General features: G+C 45.7%; 1 protein-coding gene across 1 annotated transcript in view; it reads right to left on the bottom strand.

Moving 5' to 3' along the window:
* RIN2 (Ras and Rab interactor 2) overlaps positions 1-24,059 on the bottom strand; it is a 237,023-nt gene that overhangs the window by 173,374 nt on the left and 39,590 nt on the right. Inside the window, exon 2 of the mRNA XM_081256382.1 lies at positions 13,618-13,727. The gene's annotated coding sequence lies outside the window, so the exon portion shown is untranslated. The remainder of the gene's footprint in view (positions 1-13,617; positions 13,728-24,059) is intronic.

Here is a 24,059-nt window from a genome sequence, read left to right as displayed (position 1 = left end):
AGTTCCCTAAATTAAGTCCTGTGAAACCACTAAAATATGAAATAAATAAAAGGCTAAAGAGAACAACCATTATTGGAAGCACACTGACACCAACTGCTCTTCCTCACCGTACCAGCCAGGAGTGACACGATAATTACAACTGAACACTCCCGCCTACACTGTTGGTGGGAAGGTACAATAAGCTGGTGCAGCCACTATGGAGAATGGTATGGAGGTTCCTTAAAAAAGTCAAAATAGAGCTACCATATGATCCAGCAATCCCGCTGCTGGGCATATATCTGGAGAAAACTCTAATTCGAAAAGATACCTGCACCTCAATGTTCACTGCAGCACTATTGACAACAGCCAGGACATGGAAGCAACCTAAATGTCCATCGACAGATGAGTGGATAAAGAAGATGAGCTACAAATATACAATGGAATATTACTCAGCCATTAAAAAGAATGAAATAACGCCATTGCAGCGACATGGATGTACCTACAGATTATCATCCTGAGGGAAGTAAGACAGACAGAGAAAGACTTAGTGTCTGTGCCTGCATCGTTTTCTGGCCACTGCTCAGGCTAGCTAGTGATCCATGACGTGAGCAACAAGCAGGGCTTCTGGACCTGCTGTGAGTCACAGCTGAGAGAGCTGTCAGCCCCAGGGAGCTGAGAACTCACTGAGCGTGTGGATGGCAGGTATGGGGTGCTGCGTCTCTCCTGGACGTTGCAGACACTGGTAACAGCTGTGGTGCTACTTCCCAGTGGGGTCCCCAGCGTCCTCTTCCATCAGCACTCCTGGCCTTCAGGTAGAGAGGCCGTACTCTGATTCCATCAGGGAAGAAGGTGAGGCCCGAAGGTTAGTTACCTACCCGAGTCCTCACAGCTGGCCAGCGCTGGCGCCGGGGTAGAGCGTGGCTTTCGGGGTTGCCTCACCCGCGCGCCAACCCTTAACTTGCAACTGAGCAGGAAGGTTACTGTGCTCTGTGTGCCCCTGAGCTCCAGAGGACCGACAGGCAACAGCAGAACCTCCAGACGAATGTTCCGCTGTCTCAGGGAAACAGAGCTGGCGATCCTTTTTACTGGGAAGGTTAAGGGCTTATACTCCCTGTATGTTCATCTGATATTTGGTCAGGCTTTTGGTTTGTGTGACCCCATTCTGACTGCAGGGCCACCGTGCCCAGTCCTCACCTGGCTACGTTGTTTAGGGTTGGCCTTTCTGCCCCCTACAAGCTAACAGACTCAAAGAAACGGAGGCCGAGGGCGGTACACACAGTTCCCCAAAGCCACCCCCGGCTCAGACCAGAACGTGATCTCCTGACACCTTGGTCAGTTTATCTAACTGGTTAACACTGGTCCCTGCTCTTCAGATGCTCTAGTTCCTCAAACTTGAAGGGGCTTCACTCTGAATAGGAAAACTAAAGAGTCCTCCCGATCATAGAGACCACAGCCACAGCACCCTTAGGTCAGGTGATACCAAATGGAGGGAAGATGGCAAGTACACCTGGGGACAGGGGGTCACAAGCTGTCAATCAATGATGCTAAATGGAAGTTGAAACCTAGCAACAGTTATTGATATGATTAAGGCATGACCTTGGGAATGTCTTTATAAGTCTGGCCTATAAAGAAAAATCCTTTGGCTTGAAAATTTCTGAAATTAGACTCAAGTAGATTAGGTAAAAACATGTTGGAGATAAATAAACCCGTTCCAAGTTTTTCAAAATCACATCAGTATGTTAAGATTCAGTCCATCCCCAAACATTATGCACATGCCACAGGCAAGAGGCTCTGATCAACTCTGATGTCTGTTTCCTGAGGGCAGAAGTGTGCCTGAGAAGCTTCATAACCAAATGAGATCTCTGTCTTTCTTAATATCCAATCTGCCTGTGTGTTATATTATAAAGATGAATCCAGGGAGTGTGACAAGCCATACACACCCCCAAACTGAGGCCTTATTCCTTCCCCAAAGGAAGACGCTACAGCAATTTTCATCTTCCTTTTAAAGGCACGGTTGTTGGAGCTGATACCGACCATGGCACGCAAGGTACCTGGCTCGGCTGTGACTAATCCATTTCCCAGAGGACCTTGTGGTGTGGTGAGCTCCAGAGGAAGTGGATGGCAATAATCAGCGCTCAGGAGTGGAAAACGCAATGTGATTCACATTAACTAAAAGAAAAGGTCGAGGGAGAAAAAACAACCAAAAATTAAAACCACACGCACTCTACGCATCAGCAAATGCCACACTGAGCATGTCACTGTGACTTATGCTTTTTAAAGTCCAAGGAAGAAAAAAAAAAGGCAAAATTTCAAAACAAAGCCGAATAAAACTTAGTTATGGCAACACTGAACGAGTACAATGCAAAATGCAGTTATATAAAAACAAATGAATTTTTTTAGTGAAGCTAGAATTTGTTACAAGAAAAAAGGAACCAGGCTTCCCTGGTGGCGCAGTGGTTGAGAGTCCGCCTGCCGATGCAGGGGACACGGGTTCGTGCCCCGGTCCGGGAGGATCCCACATGCCGTGGAGCGGCTGGGCCCGTGAGCCATGGCCGCTGAGTCTGCGCGTCCGGAGCCTGTGCTCCACAACGGGAGAAGCCACAACAGTGAGAGGCCTGCGGACCGCAAAAAAAAAAAAAAGAAAAGAAAAAGAAAAAAGGAACCAATACATTATTTTTCACTCAATGTCAAATCGTCCTTTATATCCCTTCGTTAACTTTTGTTGAATACCATCAAACTTTAAAATGTTAACTTTTGCTCAAAGTGTACTTTATCTTTGTAGCTAGAATTCTTGCCTCATTATAAGCCTTTTCTCAAGTAGCATCATTTAATTTCTCAATAATGAGTGATCTAGGAATGTAAAACAAAGGAGTGACTTGGGCTCCTTAGAATCCAATCAACAAGGAAGTAAAAAATAAATAAACAAAAAAGTAACCTCAAAGCTACTGGGATCAAGCTCTGGAACAATGGAAACCACTGGAAGCAGTGAGTAGAGCCACGGAACTCCGACTTAAAGTAAGAGCCAATTAAGAATCCATGTGGGGACTTCCCTGGTGGTGCAGTGGTTAAGAATCTGCCTGCCAGTTCAGGGTTCGAGCCCTGGTCTGGGAAGATCCCACATGCCGCAGAGTAACTAAGCCCGTGCGCCACAACTACTGAACCTGTGCTCTAGAGCCCGCGAGCCACAACTACTGAGCCCACGTGCCACAACTACTGAAGCCTGCACGCCTAGAGTCATGCTCCACAACAAGAGAAGCCACCGCAAGGAGAAGTTGGTGCACCGCAACAAAGAGTAGCCCCGGCTCACCGCAACTAGATAAAGCCCGCATGCAGCAATGAAGACCGAACACAACGAAAAAAAAAAAAGGAATTCACGTGGACGCAGATTTTGAGTTTCTTTATCAGTGTGTACATGGATAACTATGAATTTGAATCAGTTATGAGAAAACATGACCAAGCTTGTAAACCATCCAATGAAGTTACTATTTGGATGGGATCTGATGTATTCCCAAGTGGATTTTAACATCAGCCTAGACCAGAAATGGAATGACTTGACCGAGTGGGGTGGGAAGGTTTTGGGCGGATGTCTTGGGTGGGAGTGTTGTGTGACCACACGAGTTGTCGTAAGCGGTTGTTATAAGCAGTGGTGACGTTAGGAGACAAAGTGTCACCTTTTTTGGAAAGCGGCACCAATCAATGAAAAGGCAGAGGAAGGGAAAGAGAAGGAGGGAAGGAGGGAGGGGCAACGTAATCATACATGTATACGTGTTCCTGGGAGCTGGGCCCCAGGCAAAGAGTCTGGGTGGGGCCTTAAAATGTTTTATTTTTGTCTGACTTTACAAGTCTGGGAGTCTTCCTGGGCCAAGCTAACCCAATGACTGTATGTTCTGCTGTGTGGACTCCTGGACACACATTTGCAGTTCCCTTTGCCAGTGAAAACAAAACAATATTAGAAGCAGCATTTGGGGCTCAGATGGTTGGTCTCTGCATCTTGCATTTAATGCTACTATTTTCTATTCTGGCCAACTTAGCAACATTTGTAATGGACCAAGACTTGAAGAGACCATTCATCATTCCAAGTAACCCATCAGAAAGGCATTTCATAAACATGTCTGGTTTTCCATAATTTATGGATCTTATATTTCCACATATCAAAATTCCTAAAACATGGAGAAACCACAGTGCAGACAATAAAGACCATGTATTATTTTCCAGTTGATTTTTTTCAATATTTTTTGTTATAAAATTATGATACCAGTGACACAATGAATCATATGGACTTAAAATCTAATGTTTTTGGCAAATTTGGAAAAGCTTTTTTACCAAAAAGAGCAATACAAGTGTGTTATAGAAAAATTAGAAAACAAATTACTAATGTAAATTTTTTAAAACTACAGGTCTATTTGTTAATCCTCTTGAGTACGTCCTTCCAGAATTTTTATGAACCCATCTGTCTCAACCTCCTTATTGTGTTGTATTTCATTTTGTAATGCTTATTATAACCTGATGTCTATGGTGTATTTATTTGCTTAATTATTTATTGTCTGTTTCTCCCACTTCCATCCATCTATTTCTTCCTTCCAAGAGAATGGACGCCTCTTGGGGGAAAGCACTTTGCCCCTTTTCTTCACTACTAATCTCCCCCCCCCCCATCCCTACCCCCAGCCTCAAACAGTGGCTGAGTTTGGAGTGACATGTTAGGAGTTCATAAAGACTTAGCGACTGAATGAACCAATGAACAGTTGATACTCGCTAAATATTTGGAAAATTGAAAGCCGGTAAGTACAGGCCGATGTGGCCGGCGTCAGGGAGATGGCAAGTGGGTTGGAAGTTCTTCCTTCTCCACCTCATCATCCTTATCTCCTCTGCTGTTGACTAAATCAGCCCATTAAGTCCTGTTTGAATTCAGTACATTTAGCTACAGGCGTGGATTTGGTTCACGTTCATGATGTGAGAAGTTACAGAAGAAGGAGGGGATTCGGTGGGGGGCCCACTGGACACAGGTGTGTCTGTGCTCTCGTTGCCAGAACGGGGACCGCTCAGCCCTGCCCACCCCTCCAGACCCACCGTGTGACCTGCTCACCAGGTGCCTCCTGACCACACCTGAAGGGGAAGGCTGAGGAGGCTGAGTAACTTCCAGGAGATATTAGTTCCTTCCAGGAGAGGAAGGGAGATATTAATAAGCTCTATCATGCATTCCTTTATCCAACATCTGGATGCACTTTAATCACTAATTTCCCAGTCTAGTGAAAAAGTGGTCAAGGAAGTATGTCTTGATTTAGTAAAGAGCCATTGTGTCGTTACCAGACAATGACTCCTTCTGGCCAAAGATTCAAAGTCTGATCTCTCCCTTCCCTTGAATTATTTTAGCGAGCATGTCCACGCTGAAACAATTCGTGGGTGTACCATCCTGAAGGGGCATGGGGAAGGTGATGGGGGTTAGACTTTTTTTTAAACTTTTTATTTGGAAATAATTTCAGACTTATAGAAAAATGGCAATAGTGCAGAACCCTTACTAGTGAATAAGAAGATAAAGAACCCAACACAAACATAAGAAAAGATTTGAACAGACACTTCACCAAGGAAGATAACCCACTAGCAAATAAGCACATGAAAAGATACTCAACACCCTTAGTCACAGGGAAATGCTAAACTCACGAAAAGATGCGACTATACTTCTATCAGAGTGGCGAACATCAAAAAAAACTGACCACACCAACTGTTTGTGAGGACAGGAAGAAATCAGGCTCCCATTGTTGGCGGGAATGCAGTAAAATGGAGCAGCCCCTTTGGAAAACAGTTTGGCAGTTTCTTAAAGAACTAAACAAATACTCACCATATGACCCAGAAATTTCACTCCTAAGTACCTACCCAAGAGAAATAAAAATCCATGTCCACATAAAGACTTGTATGTGGATGTTCATAGTAGCATTATTCATAATAATAAAACTAAAATCAATCCAAATGTCTATCAACTGTGGAATGGATAAACGAAAAGTGATTATATCCGGGCTTCCCTGGTGGCGCAGTGGTTGAGAGTCTGCCTGCCGATTCAGTGGACACGGGTTCATGCCCCGGTCCGGGAAGATCCCACATGCCACGGAGTGGCTGGGCCCCTGGGCCATGGCCACTGAGCCTGCGCATCTGGAGCCTGTGCCCCGCAATGGGAGAGGCTACAACAGTGAGAGGCCCGTGTACCACAAAAAAAAAAAAAAAAAAAAAAGTGATATATCCAATCAATGAAATACTTTTCCACAGTAAAAAGGAAACAAACTATTGACATGCTACAAACTCGGACGACCAAGTGAAAGCAGCCAGACACAAAAGACCACACAGTGTATGATTCCATTTGCATGAAATTTCTAGAAAACTGTAAAAGTTTACTAAAGCACTCATACCTGTACACTTAAAAGGGATGAATTCTATGATATGTAAATTAGATCCCAATAAAGCTATTTCTATAAATAGGAACATATTCTAAAGATTGTTCTGTATTGTGCTTTTTCTTCACTCAAAACTGTAACTTGAAGACAGTTTCATATCATCACAGTAGTTCTTCTACCTTTTTTAGTGGTTGTATAATGTTTCATTGTATGGCTGTGACAAAATAGAAATAAATTAAATAGCCACGCCACAAAAAATGTTCTCCTTTCCCCATTCCGTCCAAAGGCCTCAGAGGGATTTAGTTTCCGCTGTGCTCAGATTTAAAAGCTACGCATTCCCTCCTTCCATTCCTCAAACTGTCTGGCGTACCCACTAGCAGATGCTAAGGGTGCCTCACCCATGCCCCCTCAGCACCTGCCCTCCCATACATGCCATTTTTTTCGACTTTAAGAAAGGTCAATGTTACTTTTCTTTAAAAAACATCACAAATTACCTAGCTCCTCCAAAATATCCATCCTCTGGTACCCACAGCTCTCTTTGATCTGAAGACTGATGGCAGGGGTACGCCTAGGTGGGCAGGGGTACGCCTAGGTGACCCGGAAGACCAAAGAGCTATTGCCCCTTGGAATGGTCCTCACCAATGATGGATGGGGGTTGGCGGATAATGCCCCAGGGCCCTCACTCCCTGGGTGAAATAACTCTGAGGTGAGGTCACTGCCATCTCCCAGAGCTCCCTGGCGGGCCTGACCCCAGCTGCCCACAGTGGTCACGTGCTTGTGAACACACCTGCTTCCGTTTCTCGTCTCACCTCTCCACTCCCCCACCATCCTTCCCCCCCAGAAGTGACACACGAATTGGTTCACACATCTGGTACTTTCTGCCTTATCCCTATGCATTCACGAAGATAGAGACAAGCCACTGAGTCCACAGGCGTTTTAGCAGCATTCATAAGGTGCATGCTTTGCATTGATCGGTTAATTAGAAAGCTCTGTCGGGCCAGATACAGTGCCATCATTCAGCAAGGTCTAACTTGCTTGGCCAACGTGCGAACACAGTATTAATAACTTATAAGTGTTTGGAAAGACGTACAGGGCCAAGAACACAACAGTCAAGCCACCCTCAGCAGAATGCTTTATGACTTAGAACTCACAAAAAGCATAAAGTGGCAAGTTTTTTCCATGCTCACTGGGAAAAAGTCCTGTAAATCTATTGCTGCTAATTCCAACCAACGTAAAAGCATTGCCACCTCTCCAGCTCAACTGTATTTGTGCCAGGCGGGAGAGCCAAGGTACTGATCGAGGCAAAGAAATGACATTTTCACAGAACTCAGAGCATTCTCCCAAAATGGAGGACAACATACACATCTATGTAATTGACAATTTATTCATCCCACTGGCTGCTCTTATTTCAGTCTGACACACTTGAGCAACCAGTACGCGCTGATGCCAAGTCAAACCATTTTAGGCAGCTGTGGGGAGGCAGTGGGTTGTCACTGAGGGAGCCGGACAAACCCAGACACCTCCCAAGTCCATGAGGAGCAAAGCCGTGGGACCAGATGGGGCAGCAATCCCCGGCGAAGGTCTGAGCTACCAGAAGTTTCTGCAACCTGAGGCCGTGTAGCTTTTAATAACCACATCATCTCCCATTAATAACAACTTAGACTATCATTAAAGATTTGAGGCTTTGCCCAGAGTTATAACCAAAACTGCCATTGGTAAAGGCCTTTAAATTTCACCTTGTATTTGCCCAGTTAGGCAGAAGCAGTGGGCTTTCTGGGTCTTGACCAAGGCCAACAGTAGACAACCCCCAGGACAGGCAGAGTTCACCGCTCGGCCTCTTGACTTGGGCTTGACCGTGTGACTTGCGTTATCAATACGATAACATAGAAGCAGCAATGCAGAGGCCTCTGGGTCTCCACGTGCACCCCCTGCCTCTCCCCTGGTCATGAGAAGAGCTGCCCTGGGCTGCCGCTGTCTGTAAGGCTGGACTTAGAATGCACTCGGGTGGAGCAGGCTTGAGGCCAGACCTCGGCGAGAGGCCAAGCCTAGCTGGACCCAGGCCGGAAACAGTCACCCAGCTGAGCCCAGCCTGGATCAGCCACTCCCCTTGCCCTCCAATGTGTGTTGGCCCAACCAAGGTCAGCAGAGCTGCCCAGATGAGCCCAACCCAGATCAGCCAAGCCCCAGCCAACCTTTACTGCAGGAGCTACATAGACGCTTATTATTAATTTTTCCACTGCATTTGGGGGCAGTTTGTTGCACAGGAAGAGTTGAGATGCAGGGAACCAAGGGGAAGTACAGCAAGCCAGGGGAATCCTGCACAATAGGTTCTCCTTCCTTCCTTCCCTGGACAAATGGGGGCAACTTATAGGATATAATTATGAAATTCACAGTTGCTTCAAAGGGTCCCCACGATTTCGCTAGGAACACCCTAGCTTCCGTGTCCCTTGGTGGGACAATTCCCAGATGCCCCCTACACGGTCTGTCACAGGTCCCCAGTGGGACTGAGCCCCGGTTACCCACAGCAGTCACCTGCTCAGGCCCCACCCTGAATGGCCTCTCCCCCCTCCCTGCCCCAGCTGCACCCCCTTATGCCCTTCTGTACTGCCCACAGAAACTGCCCATAGAAACCCTCGCACCTGAATTTTCGACTCAAACTAAGACATGGCTCATTTTACAAATAATATCGAACACTTGAATGTGCCAGGCATCATGACACACAGGTGACTTCACCTCTCCGTACCTCAGTTTCCTCATCTGTAAAATGGGGGCAAAACCAGTGCCCCTCAGGGCTGTTGTGAGAAAAGAAAGCGTAACGTGCCTAGAACAGGACGTGGCTTGTGGCAAAGCCTTTAATAAATGCTACTATTTTCAAGCAATTCTTGCTTCTCCTTATTACCATCAGGCTTCCAAGCTGCATCCGCCTATTGGAAAGAATGGGTAGGACTGAGGAAAAGAAAAAGGAAAAAAAGAGAATGAAGAAAAAGGAACACATTCCATCCTCATGAAACCACTTTAAAAGTCTCAGCCAGCTGATGGCAGCACTGCCTTTAACTGAACCATGAGCAGGACCATAAACGAGCATCCTCCATAGACTATATTTTGTTCAGGGCGTACTTGTGCAGGGGAAGCCTGAGAACCAGAGATGGTACAAGAGGGGCGTCCGGGGGGAGATGCCGGTGGGGTCCCGCTCCTCGGAGCACGTGGCTGGGGCACACGAGCCCTTCCCAGAGGAACTGGGAGGAACTGAGTGAGGAATACTCCAAATGGACTCAGCAGGGGCCCGAGGACTTGGGCAGAGGACCAGGCTTGCCCAGCCCCCACCAGAGCATTCCCCGGGCTGCTGTGAAGCAGGGTGCTCAGACCCGGCCTCCGGGGTGGGGTGGGAGCTCAGGACTCTGCCGGGGAGGAGGCTGGAAATTCCCCACCCTGATTACCAGGGGCTCCTGATGACCTGGGGGAGGGAGGGTTTCCCCCAGGTAGCTGCTTCTTGCTGCTGCTGAATTCTCTAGGGTGACACCTTCCTAAGCACAGTCCTCAGACCTCAGACCTCCTTCCAAGCAGCGGCCGGGGAGGGGAAGGGATGACACCCCGCTGTCCTGATTACACCTGGCTGGGCAGCCGTTTCTGTCTGACCTGCAGGCCACACAGCATGGCGGTGTTCAGGGCCATGCACCGTGGAACCCAAAGCATAGCCCAGCTTCGAACCCTGCCCTGGCCACACCGCCCACCTGTGTGATCCAGGCAAGTTCCTGAACCTCTCAGCACTCGGTTTCCCCATCTGTAAAGTGATGATAACTCAGTCTCAGCCTTCTAGGGCCACAGTGACAAAGAGATGCAAAACAAATGTCAGGAAGCTGGGGTCCGGGGGTGCAAGGTGAAGCTTCCCTGAAATGCCATGGTAAAAGGGATACAGCAGACAGACCATTCGACCCTTCCCCTCCCCTCCAGCAAACAAACCCATCAGACAAACCACGTGCACGGGAAGCCTCAGGGGCAGGAAGCAGATGGCACTGAGGCTGTCCCCGGGTTGCCGGATTCTGCGCAGGGCACCTTCTGCTGACTCAGATGTGAAGGCGGCTCCTACACTCCTCACCTGTGATCTGCCTGCCACCCCCAGCAGACAGAGGGAGAGAAAACTGCAGCAAAGGAAAAGAAACCTCTTTGCTACCAACTATCCACCCTGTGCTTTGCCTCTATCTCCCCTCCCCCCGACCTGTCTCAACACCCCCTTTTCCAGACTTGGGAGCTGGAGAAGTGGGGGGAGGTGTGGCACCCAGGGCTCTTCTCTTCTGTGTCCATCTCAGCCTCTCCTGCTAGCCTCTCCTCTCAATCCAGTTGCATTTTCGCATAAGTTATAAAGCACATAAGGAGTTGCATTTCCACCACCTGCACTGTAGCGCTGCCAATGCCCCCCGCACAATACCGCGTCTTACTGGGTGTGTGCATTTCCGCGGTGGCCACAGTTCTCCACCCTCCCTGCGAGCCTGCCCCTGGCAGGCTTTGCAAACCCTGCCACCAAGGGCTGGAGCCTACTCCTCATCTCTCGGATCTGAACTGTGCTGTGACTTGCTCTGGCCAATAGAAAGCAGCAGCAGTAGCCCTGTGCCCTTCTCGAGCCCCAGCCTCAAGAAGCTGTGCACGTGCGTCCTCTCGGAGTGCTGCTGGGGGGAGGGGACCAGAGCAGAGGTGGGTCACCTGGGCTGAGGCTTCCTCCACCTGTCAGCTCCCAGCCAACCAGTCAGCCCAGAAAACCCAGCTAGACCAGCTGACCCAGGTGGCCTGAACTTCCAACCTGCAGAATCCTGAACTAGATCCATGGCTATTATTTGAAGCTACTAAGTTTTGGGGAGTTTGTTAGACAGCAGAAGCTGACTCATAGATTAGGCACTAGAAAAAGATGATTAAGGATTTAAACTTGCCTAACATTTTGCATGCATTCATTTCTCCTTCTTAAAAAACAAAATCCTCGGGACTTCCCTGGCGGTCCAGTGGTTGGGACTCGGTGCTTTCACTGTCATGGCCAGGGTTGGATCCCTGGCTGGGGAACTAGGATCCCAGAGGCCAAAATAAACGAAACAAATATCCTCATATTCTGGTCCTGCTGATCCTCCACCTACTGAGCGCAGGACCCAGTGTTGGACACTCTGGACAATGTAGAGAGAAGAGCTGTCCCCAGTTCTGGAGCAGCTGCAATGCCACACAGACATGGAACTAAATTCAAGTTGAAAGACACAAGGCCACCCACCGATACTATGAGCAAAGGCCGACCACGATGAGTGTGGACGTTACATGTCACATTTCAACATTCATACCAAAGTCAATTCTCCAATGCCGCACATCTGCAAATATCTTCCACTTGAACAACAACCCACTGAGAAATATTGTCTCAGAGCTCTGCCAGTTCCTGTTATTGTTTAGTTTACTGTTGCATTTTGTGGAAGTTCTTTGTTTATAAAAGTGAAACCCAAAGATGTTTTATCTAACAGGAGAAACAAAGGAAGTGACAAAGAAACCTTGACCTCAAAAGACAAACCTTTAGCACCAAGATAAGACTTCAGTACTTATACCTGGAATTTTGCACTTCCTTATATGCTTATATCCTTATATGCTACCATCATCCTTCTCAAGAAAATTCACACTTAACGGCTCTTTGGTATTTATTTAACTTGCATTTATTCACCGTCTACTACAGGTTAGAGTCTGTGCTCAAAACTGAGAAATAGGAGACACAGACCAGGCTCTGGCCTTACGGAGCCTGAAGTCAAACAGGGATGACACAGAAACATGATTATTACTTCACATGATAGGAATCTCGTATAACAGGAGCCGATACCATGAATCTAAGCTCTTGGAGGGAAAGCAGGCAGCTTCCCGAGAGGACCATATGTTTAAGGCAGGATCCCAGGGTTTAACTAGGATTCAAATTAAGGAAAGAGAGCCACAGCAAACTACGTAAAGCTAGTTCTCCCAAGTTGTATTCCCTGGTCCTCCTATTCCAAATGGCTTGCCTTCTCTGAGAGGGCTGCGTTTGAGGGGCAGCGAAGGCCCCAGCTCCCAGTCCAGAAGGAACGGGCCCTGGGGCAGGGGGCGGATCTCACAAGCTGGGGATCAGGGAGCCCTGGGTTCCAATCCCAGCTCCTCGTGTGGCCTTGGGTGAGTCACTTCATCTGACTCGGCCTCCTTCCTCTTACTTGTAAGTCTGTGTAATGAATGACATCTACCTTCAACCGTGTCGCGGTGGGTTTAAATGAGAGAGCACCAAGCGGTGACGATGTTTATCCTCTCCTGAACCTGCTGTGGGGACAGGGCTCCGCGGGGACAGTTCACTTTGTCCGCACTCCACTCGGCAGCGGTGGGGCAGCTCCAAGGCTGGGGGCCTGGCGCCATCGGAAGGCTCCCTCACGTGTCAATGGGGCCCTGGAGGGGCTGTCGGCTGGAACCCCTACTCGGGGACTTTCCACGGGGCCCAGCTAGTCTCACAGGCAGTCCTGCCCGGAGCGTGAGCGCCGGCTGGGAGCCACGTACGCTTTGCTGATCTCGGCTTTGAGGTCACTCAGTGTCACCTCTGCCACCTTCCCTGTGAAGGTGGTCGCCAAGTTCCACCCAGACTCAAGAGGAGGAAAAGCAGACCTCCCAGCTTGAGGGGACCCGGCAAGGCTCTGGAAGAGCAGAGATACCACGGTGGCCATTTAGGGAAACTATGATCCGCCACGGTGACCTATGCGGACATCCCTCTGATGCTAAGTCCCTTTCATACAGAGATCTATGATTCCATGAAAAAAAAAAATAGATGAAAAGCGGGCATGGAGAGAAAGGCAAGTGGGGGCTGTATGAGAAAGAGGAAGAGGCTTTTCCCTTGGGATGGGGCCACCATCAGGACCATATGCTTTCAGTAATCAACCAGGTTCTTTGCGCTCCCTGGTGGCCCAGCTCTAAGATGAGAATGAAATGAATTAAGGCATTAAAGCGCTGGGGCCTGCCACGCAGTTGGCGCTCCATAAAGGTGCGCGGTTACAGTTTACGCTCTGGGGCTCCTGAGCTGTCCTCATCCTGGTTGGGCCCTGCAGCCACTGCATGATAACAGAATCCCTTAGGTACCAGGAAACAGGTAAGCATCCTCCCTGATCCTCTGTCAGAGAGAGGTCCCATCCACAGCAGCGTACCAAGCCAGAGCACACCATATCCCCGCACACTGAGGAACTTGGAAACCAGAGTCCAGGCCGTGGAGCACTGGGCTCCAGTCGTCACTTACCCTTCACGCCAGCATCTCTCACTCCAGCCCCCACCTGCCCAGCATCCTGGAGGGCTTGAGCTGTTATCTCCTCCGGTGGAAGCTCAAAAGTCCACATGTCCTTTATCCATCTACAACACACAGAATTGGCCACTTAGCATTTGTACGCATTTTTAAAATGCCACGAAAACCACACGGGGACTTGCCCTTCATCTGGCTGGGAGGGGGTGCTGAAAGGTGAGGGCACAGGCATTCTTGGTGTCTGCGTGGCGTCGGTTCCAGGACCTGTGGATACCAAAACCCACGACGTCCAAGTTCCTTATTATTAAGCTCCATGCCTTGGGCTGGGTTATTCAATAAATATTTATATTTGACTGTACTTAGAGGCCTTTAGTCAAATGCTAACAATCGTTCTCCCCTTTGTTAACACATCAGTGGCTGTGAAGTTTCTTCTCCCAACTAAAAAAAAATTTTTTAATTAAAAAAATTTTTTATCTTCACTTTCCAAGGTTCCATGTCTTTTCTCCTGGTTCTCATATCTGGGAAAGTTAGAAGCCAGCCTTTCCTTCATCAAGAATAGCATGACTGGGGGGGTACGAATTGGGAGATTGGGACTGACATATATACACTACTGTATGTAAAATGGATAACTAATGAGAACCTACTGTATAGCACACAGAATAATGCTACTCAGTGCTCTGTGGTGACTTAAATGGGAAGGAAATCTAAAAAAGAGGGGATATATGTATACATATATCTGATTCACTTTGCTGTACAGAGGAAACTAACACAACATTGCAAAGCAACTATACTCCAATAAAAATAAAACAAATAAAAACGGAGGTGTACGTAGTACGTGAATACAATCGGCCTCCGAATTGGAAGTTCCGCATCTGCAGATTCAACCCCCAAGGATAGAAATTTCGAGAAATTGAACCCACGGATGTGGAGGGCAGACTGTACCTCAAAGGGTCTTTTCTTCCTATTTCGATCCCTATTCCCACCTCTGGGCCAGGTAACGCAAGAAGAGACTTGCTTTACCAGAATGTTCTCTACACCCCTATGCCAATGCTCAGATTCCTAAAACTCCAAATAGTCTTCCACGTTAAAAAAGGAACTAATCAGCAAGGATGCTGTCTTCCCCATGAATTCAGTGACAATTTGTTCCTTTAGCTCTTGCATTACCTCAGCTCCAACAATGTAAACAGTCCTGAAACCTTCAAGTCTAGGATTTGGAGATGGGGCAGAATATGAAATTCCCAAATGATTCCATTTCTTTTTCTTTTTTCCTAACAACACCCTCACCTTTTCAGAATTACCTAAGTGTATGAATGCAGTCATCTTGCTTACAAACAAACAGATAACAAAACATAAATGCTAGATCAATGCTCAAGTTTCCTTTAGCAACCTAAATGTCCACTGACAGAGGAATGGATAAAGAAGATGTGGTACATAACTACAATAGAACATCACTCAGTCATAAAAAAGAATGAAATAATGCCATTTGCAGCACCAGGGAAGGACCTAGAGATTATCATACCAAGTGAAGTAAGTCAGACAGAGAAGACAAATATGATATGACTTCACTTATTTGTGGAATCTAAACTGTGATACAGATGAACTTATTTACAAAACAGACTCACAGACTTTGAAAACAAACTTGTGGTTACCAAAGTGGGGGAGGGATAAATTAGGAGTTTGGGATTAACATACACACACTACCACATACAAAACAGATAATCAACAAGGACCTACTGTATAGCACAGGGAACTCTACTCAATATTCTGTAATAACCTATAAGGGAAAAGAATCTGAAAAAGAATAGATACATGTATATGTATAACTGATTCACTTTGCTGTGCACCTAAAACTAACACAACATTGTAAATCAACTATACTCCAATATAAAATACAAATGTAATTTAAAAAAGCTCAAGTTTCCTTTGACCGTCACCACTAATACCTGCAGCCTGCAGCCTTGGCACACATGGACACTGTCAGAACTTGGAAGGATATCTTTCCAGATCAATTCTGTGCAAACATTCAATCTCTCTCTCTCTCTCTGCCTCTCTCTCTCTCTCTCTGTCTCTCTCTCTGTCTCTCTCTCTCTCTCACACACACACACACGTGTGTCCTTTCTAAATAAATGTTTATGTGTCGTCCTGCACATTGCTTATTACATTCTCAGGATGTCTTATCAGGGTTCCTACATCAGTATAAAAGGATGAACTCATCCTTTTTTTTAAAAAAACTCTTTCATCAGTATTTCATAGTCTCATGCTCCACCAGGCTGTGTAACTGGACGCTGACCTCCTGGCCAGCACCTCCCCTGGTACCCTCCCCAGCACATGGCACACACACCCCCTCCTTCATTCCCTGGGTTCACAGTTTCTGGCCTGGAATAGCCTCCCTGCCCTCTCCATGTACTTAAGACTCAGCTCTAAGGCCTGGAGGCAACATATTTGGTCTTGAATCCCAGTTGAATCTCTCAGACAAGTTACTTAATTATTACTTACTTGGGTTCCTTCTGTGTAAAGTGGGGTGATTGTAATTGCACCTGCCTCAAAGGGTTGTTCTAAGGGTCAAGTAAGATAACCATGGAAAGCACAGGCCCATTTCAGGTTACTTAGCAAATGCTCAATAAATGTTAACCGCCACCCACCATCACCAACATCAGCCACTGTCATCATCATCCTCACCTTTTTTTTTTTTGATAATAATTTAAATCCCACTTTCCTTAATTCAGATTTTCCTCGGAACCCCTATTTCACGTGTAGATAGGGCTACTGAAAAATGATCCCAATAAGCTTCAAGCTCCATTTACATCACTAATAAAGTCTTCTTTTTTAAAAAATTTTTTTTCTTTTTTCAAGGAAAGGCATTTTATTTTAAATATAGCAGTGTGTACACGTCAATCCCAAACTCCCGATCCATCCTTCCCCCCCCCCTCCCCCCGGCAACCATAAATTTGTTCTCTATGTCTGAGTCTGTTTCTGTTTTGTAAATAAGTTCATTTGTATTATTATTATTTTTTTTTTTAGATTTCACATATAAAGGATATCATATGGTATTTGTCTTTCTCCGTCTGACTTACTTCACTTGGTATTATAATCTCCAGGTCCATCCACATTGCTGCAAATGACATTATTTCATTGTTTTTTATGCTGAGTCATGAGTCATATTCCATTGTATATATGTACCACATCTTTTTGCATTCATCTGCTGATGGGCATTTAAGTTGCTTCCACGTCTTGGCTATTGTAAATAGTGCTGCAATGAACACTGGGATGCAGGTATCTTTTCGAATTAGAGTTTTCATCTTGTCCGGATATATGCCCAGGAGTGGGATTGCTGGATCATATAGTAGTTCTATTTTCAGTTTTCTGAGGAACCTCCATACTGTTCTCTGTAGTGGCTGCACCAATTTACATTCCCGTCAACCATGTAGGAGGGTTCCCTTTTCTCCACACCCTCTCCAGCATTTATTGTTTGTAGATTTTTTGATGATGGCCATTCTGACTGGTGTGAGGTGATACCTCACTGTAGTTTTGATTTGCATTTCTCTAATAATTAGCGATGTTGAGCATCTTTTCAAGTACCTCTTGGCCATCTGTATATCGTCTCTGGAGAAATGTCTCTGTAGGTCTTCTGCCCATTTTTTGATTGGGTTGATTGTTTTTTTTTTTTTGACAGTGAGCTGCATGAGCTGTTTGTACATTTTGGAGACTAATCCCTTGTCAGTTGCATCGTTTGCAAATATTGATATTTTCTCCCATTCTGTGGGTTGTCTTTTCATTTTGTTTATGGTTTCCTTTGCTGTGCAGAAGCCTTTGAGTTTAATTAGGCCCCATTTGTTTATTTTTGTTTTTATTTCCATTACACTACACAATGTCTTCTGATCTTTGCTAATAGATCAATAAGAGATCGGGTTAATTTACTGGCCACTGTATCCAGGTGGGCTGCACAGTCACACAGAGCAAAGGGGCCCAGTGAGGAAAGGAAGCTTATCCTTTCAAGGCACAAAAAATCCAGTGCTTCCTCCATTATATTGTTTCTATTATAATATTAATTAAGTATGGACAAATAAAATAACTAGGCATCAATACCTTATTCTCACGAGCTTGTACAATTATAAAACCAAGCACAATGACAAATTATATAAGAACAAGAATGTAACCAATACAATTAGAAGTAACAAGATTAATTTAATGTAAGAGATGATGTTTTGCTGAAACTCGTCCTTGTGACAGGAGTATAGTGGAGTTGCATCTTCTGTGAGGGAAGGGCTAACGGAAGAGAATCAGTCAAGGGTCACCCTTCAAGGTAAGCTGCTGTATGGAGAGGCACCCACACACAGACCACCTGGGGAAATCGCAGACTCCGAGGGGAAGAGCAGGTGAAACTGCTCACACGATTCAAATGACACCAACCTCTCTTCCGCTCTCTGTGTTCTCCTCACCCCAACCCACGTGTCTCTGTCTGAACCTCTGTGAACTTCATCCACTTGCCCCACTAGACTGCACTTGCCTTCACCTGGGGCAAAGCATCTATGCCCTCAGCCCCCCTGTTCCCTCCTCCCACCCTCCAACAATTCCAATCTGTGGGAAGACTTGGCCCCAAGGCAAATTAAAGAAACACAAACCAGAGGCAGGACTGAAATTACCGGGCAAGACTTGGCTACAAGGCTCAAACCCTGCCAGGGTTGCACCCCTGGCTGCACAGCTAAGAAGGTTTAAGCAACAAAGCAAGCCCCATGGCCAGGTCACACCTGAAATCAATTACAGCAGAATTTCTGGGGGTGGACCCACACTGTCTTAATTTTCAAAGCCCATTGGGTGATTCCAATGTTGAGTGAAGGTTGAGAACCAGTGATCTAGTGATTAATGGCTTTCAATCTCTTTGGACGTATGCCCACAGTAATACAGTTCACATCATGACCCAGACCTACAGGCACACATACAACACAGAAACAAACATTTTATAAAACAGTACCTAACTCTTACATCCTGATGTCTTCCAGTCCATTCACTTTTATTGAAAGCAATGCTGGACATGCCCATTAATGAGTCACAAGCCACTAGTCCACTAGAAGTCATGACCCACAGTTTGATGAACTTTGCCTTAGATGACCCAGAATATAGTTAGATGAATTATGAACCATTATCCTTAAAATAAAAACACACTTCAAACATTCCCAAAGAGGATACATGAACCCCTGAGCATTATTCCATACTTACAGATGCCCATTTTGAAAATCTTTGTTATATTCCCATCTCTCATTTGACAAAACAGGAAAGGCCAAACTCGTATGTCCATCCACTCAGTGTGCACATATGTCTGTGTATGTTCTGCTTTGCCCACTAACCATGATTTCACATCGATATTATCAGGCAGCATTTTGTCTACTTGAAATATCCTGAAATTATTACATTGTGGACCCCAGAACTTAGAGCTTTTAGAGCTTAATGACACTAATGACACTGTTTCAATGTGTGCAGAGGTGCTGGTCTTAATTTTTCCTTTGTCCATATACCCTGGTGCATCGCACAGTATGGAGCATGAAGTAGGCATTTGCATTGACACCTGGTGACTGAGTTTTAGCATTCTGGCATAGATTGCCAGCTTGGATTTAACAAAATAGTATACTAGGGAGGCTGATAAACCTATCTGGCCTTACAGAAAAGGGGGTTTGCTATCTCCAGCCATATCTCAATAGTTACCGTGCTCCTAACATCAGGCTATAGTTGTAGGTATCCGGAGCTCTTGCCACACAAGCAAATTAGAATTCAGTGTTGCTTCCAGCACCCATTTTTCACTAATGTCACTGCATGTTGAAATATTTTAATACATTGAATTAAATAAAATATATTATTAAAGTTCATTTTACTTATTTCTTTTAACATTTTTTAATGTAACTCCTAGAAAATGTAGAATGACATGTGGCTCACATTATATTTCTACTGGACAGCATTTCTCTGTGGAACAGCCCTCAAAGTCTTATGGGCTCCCAGGACTACCGTCTCCTATGCCTTGGTTGGTGTACTTGCTGTATTCTAAACACACACACACAAAAAGACACAACCACACACAAACACACACACACAAAGACACATACACACAAAGACACACAGATGTACACAGACACACATACACAAAGACACACACACAAAAAGACACACATACACAAAGACACGTACATATAAATACACACAGATGTACACAAAGACACACACAAAGACACAGACACACAGACACACACACAAAGACACAGACACAAAGACACATACAAAGACACACACACACAAAGACACAGACACACAGAGACAGAAAGACACACACACATACAAAGACACACACACAAAGACACGTACATATAAATACACACAGACGTACACAAAGACACATACACACACAAAGACACAGACACACACACAGAGACACAGACACAAAGACACAAAGACACATACAAAGACACACAGACACACAGAGACAGAAACACACACACACACACAAAAACACGTACATATAAATACACACAGACGTACACAAAGACACATACACACACAAAGACACAGACACACACACAGAGACACACACACAAAGACACAGACACAAAGACACACATAAAGACACACACACAGACACACACAGACACAGACACACATATACAAAGACACACACACACAAAGACACAGACACACACACACAAAGACACACACACACAAAGACACAGACACACACACACAAAGACACACACACATACACATACACACAAAGACACAAAGATGTACACAGAGACACACACACAAAGACACACACACACAAAGACACACACACAAAGACACATACATATAAATACATGTCCATACAAATACACACAGACGTACACAAAGACACATACACAAAGAGAGAGACACACACACATAAAGACACAGACATAGACGCACACAAAGACACACACAAAGACACAGACACACAAAGACACAGACACACACATACACAGACACACACATACACACACACACACACAGGAGGGTGCTCAGCCTAAAACCCCTTACCTTCTGCTGCCACCTCCTGCTCCAATCCAGGCTTTCCTTTAAGATCCATCTCAAAATACAGCAGGTTACCGCGGGCGCCTGGGAAGGACTCATGGCACGCTGGGCACTTCGCCAGCTGCCTTCCCCTGACTCCCTCACACCATCACCGCAGCCTCAGGGGCAAGCGGCATTAGAGTCTCAACGGAAAGCAGGACAAAGTGCAGTGAGCTGCTCAGCACCATGAGCTGGTCATGGCAAAACCCAGATCTGTCACCACTGTCCCCACCTTTAACCCCCTTGGTGGCCCTTGCCCCCTCCCCAAGTCTGCTCTGGGTCCCGTGTATCACGTGTCCCTCTCCTTTGAAGCCTCACTGAACTTGGTTAATACATCTTCGTTTACGTGCCTTTCCACAGCATGGATTACTGTGTTGTACTCTCATGATCTTGACTTTGTCTGGTCCACACAACTTCCTCTGAAGACCAGGATGAACTCTGCGCTTGCTTACGTCTTCATGGAACAGGGCACTTTGGGACCTCAGTCAGTGTTTGACTAATATATGCTAATATAGGACTAATATATGCTAATACAGGACATTCAGATATCCTCCTCTCACCACCTTTTACAAATAATAAACTTTCGCTGTTGAAAAGGGAATTGGGGAAATTGGTGTGGACGCCCGCTGCTGACAGGCGGAACCTAAAAGGGGCGGCAAAGGAGAGCAGCTGGGCGTCTAAGGTCCCCTCCGGCAGGGCCACCTGTGAGGACCTTCTTAGTTTCTCTCGTTCACCTCATGCTATCAGGTTGAGCCTGTCCTTGACCTTGTCCCTAGAGGGCATCCTGACCCCCACCTACCCAACCACAGAAAACTGCCTGAGAAGAAACTGATGGGGGAGGGAAGGAAGGAAATATGTAAGGAATTAGGAGAGTAATTACGGGTATTTCCAACACATGAACATTTCTGGTAAGTCTAGAAGACTCTATCCTTTAGCTATTTTATTGTCTGAGTGGGCACAAAAAAAAGTCAGAATGAAGACCCATAGTCATACCGATAGATAAATCATTCCAAATGCTGGCTTTGCACGAGAATAGTAACATTTCCCAAAAAACATCTTCTGTTAACAGTTCTAGGAACATTTATCCCAAGGAATAATTTACTTTTCGGTAATATTAATAGAAGTTACAATACCTATGAAAAATAAGAACTCAAATTAGCTATATATTTTCTATTCCCTTTCCAAAGACTTTTGTGTAATTGAGAAATTTTAGATTACTTCCGATTACTTTAAAATAGACCTATTAGGGCTTCCCTGGTGGCGCAGTGGTTGAGAGTCCGCCTGCCGATGCAGGGGACACGGGTTCGTGCCCCGGTCTGGGAAGATCCCACATGCCGCAGAGCGGCTAGGCCCGTGAGCCATGGCTGCTGAGCCTGCGCATCCGGAGCCTGTGCTCTGCAAGGGGAGAGGCCACAACAGTGAGAGGCCCGCCTACCGCAAAAAAAAAAATAAATAAATAAATAAATAAATAAATAAATAAATAAAATAGACCTATTAGTTAACTTTCCTTATGCAATGATCTCGGTTTTTCCCTCAGAAGCCAGGTTGCCATGACTTTATGAAATTTTTCTCACTTCCAGGGGAGGGGCATACCTCCTCTCCTGGTGGATCATCTTTTACTCTGATATGTTTTCTTTCAAAGGACAAATCAAGAATTTTGTTGCCCTTTGACAATCCTAGCACTTTACTAACCCACTAAATTAGATTCTTTGACCTTTGCTTAAACATGTAAGATTAAATTAAATAAGATCTACAAGATTGTTTTAAATAATTTTCTTGAATAAATAGGTTCACTATTATGGAAACATCTTCTTAACTTCAGAAATGACCAGCATTTCTAGGAAGGCAGATACATCCGTGGTAATTCTGCAACCATTTCTGTTTCTATTCTGCCAGTTAAGGAAAGGGCCAGTAGTTCATTTGTTTATTCACTTTAATAAATATTTGCTGGATTTTGCTCAAGGTCTCAGCTGGACACTGCAGGGACACAAACAGGGCCCTGTTTTTAAATGTGGGCATCTGAAAGAGATGCAGATGAGTGGAGTTTCAACGGAGGAGCAAGAGGAAAGGCATTTTAGAGAAAACCACTTGGCCAAAAGCAGATGTGCCAAGGTCAAAGCATTAGAACACCAGTTGGCCTTGGGAGGACTGGGGATGGGAGTGGACAGGCAGTCCAGGAAAGGGCCCAGACCAAGGGTGGGGCTTCCACTGTACAATGTAAACCTAGGGGAGCCACCGAAGTCTGTGTTGGGGTGGCGTGCTGGAGGTGGAAGGGCCACTTAGGGCAGATAATGAAGACCTGAACCATGAACTATGACCTTGAACTAGGAAAGACGGTACCGGACATGAGAGCTGTTACAGAAGGAAACTGCTGTACATGAGGAAGCTCCAAAAGGGCCCCCGAGAGGACAAGCATGCCGTGAGAAGGAGCTGGTGCAGGCAGGTGACGATTATTATATTTTTAGAAGGGTTGAGTCTAAGTGGAAAAGTCCAAAACTAGTTGAAAAATTAACAGGAATATATGTGTATTTCTGTTTCAGCATAGAAGTCCCCTCCCCCCAAACCCACATACACAGATAGAGAGTGAAGGACAAGTGGTTAACAGCTGCCTTTGTGATCGACAAGGCCAGGGGTCAAGTTTCCTGTGTGGGAAAGTTTCCTGACCACTGGCCTTATTAAAACTAGAGGAATTGAGTGGGTGTGTGATTACTTCACTTTTGGATGAGTTGAGTCTGAGGTTCCAGGGGCAGGCCGGGTGGAATCCAGAGCACGGCCACTGTGCCATTAGGAATGAAATCTCGTTCCAGCCCTCTGTCTGAGGTCACTTCTCTCCATTGTGACCTAGGACATTAGGCAAGTTGCTCACCATGCAGCCAATGTGGAAGCCACCCAACCTTGGGCTTCATCGGAAAGCTTGAGGATGGCACCCATGTTCTCAGTTGCTGCGTTTTTGGAGGGTTACCCCATTCGAGGACAAGGTAAACAGATCTCTCCAGCATTCGCTTATCAGTTACTTTTGCCAAAAGCAGTAGATATTTAAAGCTCTAAAACTACAAAAAAGAAAACCTGAAAATAACTCAATTCTTTACCAGTAGAAAGGTCAGTTTGTAAGCTACATCTAGAGATGTTCCGGTTAAAAAATATCCAAAACAAAACCACTACAAAGGTATTAGGCAAAGTTACTCCTTCTTCAAAACAGTCCTTATTTGTTTAGTCACTGAGGCTCCATTCATTCTAGATACCCATCACTGCATACCAAATCCCCACAAGAGTCAGTGGCTTGAAACAGCCATCATTTTATTCTCTCTCTGGTTTCTGAGGGTCTGGAATTCAGGCAGGGCTTGGCTGGGTGGTTCCGGATGAGAGTCCTC

This window comes from Mesoplodon bidens (assembly GCF_964165515.1).
Source record: "Mesoplodon bidens genome assembly, chromosome: 15".
NCBI classification, from domain to species: Eukaryota; Metazoa; Chordata; class Mammalia; order Artiodactyla; family Ziphiidae; genus Mesoplodon; species Mesoplodon bidens.
Note: the sequence above shows the minus strand (reverse complement) of the source record. Positions and strands in the feature narration are given on the sequence as shown.